The sequence below is a fragment of the Psammomys obesus genome, unplaced genomic scaffold (genome assembly GCF_907164565.1).
Source record: "Psammomys obesus unplaced genomic scaffold, mPsaObe1.curated_primary_1811, whole genome shotgun sequence".
Classification (NCBI taxonomy): Eukaryota; Metazoa; Chordata; class Mammalia; order Rodentia; family Muridae; genus Psammomys; species Psammomys obesus.
The window spans coordinates 6606190-6606696 of NW_026585609.1; the positions used below are offsets into that span (position 1 = coordinate 6606190).

Below are 507 nucleotides of genomic sequence, written 5' to 3' on the forward strand. Positions count from 1 at the left end.
GTTTCAAGTGACGCCATCTCTTTATTTTTAAACCGATGACCTCATCCGCGCTTGAAGTTTCCTGACCAGCGACTCTTTCTCTCTCCCCAACCCCCACCCTGCCCCCCCGGCCCCCCCCCGCGGGGCTCCCCGCGGTTTTTTTTTGGGGGGGTTTCTCATCCCACCCCTCTCCGCTCTTCCCGCGCGGACCCCCGACTTCACCTCGTCGGCTCCTTCGCCCCCGTCGACGTCTCCCCCCCGTTCCCTCCCGGGGGGCGGTGGAAGAGAAAGTGAAGAAAAGTTGCGGACGGCCGGGCTCTCGCTCGGCTCCCCGCCCGCCCCTCGGAGGGAGCTGCGGCGGCGGCGGCGGCGAGGAGGAAGAGGAGGACGCGCGGGCGACGGCCGGGGCGACGCGCTGACAACGCTCGCTCCCCCTCGGGGCGAGCCCGGGAGCCCGGCGGCCCCTCACGTAAGTGCGCGCGGCGGCCCGGCGGGGAGGCGCGTCCGCACCGCGTGCCGCCCGCCGCG

The 507-nt window shown here is 72.0% G+C and overlaps 1 protein-coding gene across 1 annotated transcript in view; it reads left to right on the forward strand.

Annotated features, from left to right (window-relative positions):
- Window positions 1–114: 114 nt before the first annotated feature.
- Dusp16 (dual specificity phosphatase 16) overlaps window positions 115–507 on the forward strand; it is an 80129-nt gene continuing 79736 nt past the window's right edge. The window contains exon 1 of the mRNA XM_055610834.1: window positions 115–448. The gene's annotated coding sequence lies outside the window, so the exon portion shown is untranslated. The remainder of the gene's footprint in view (window positions 449–507) is intronic.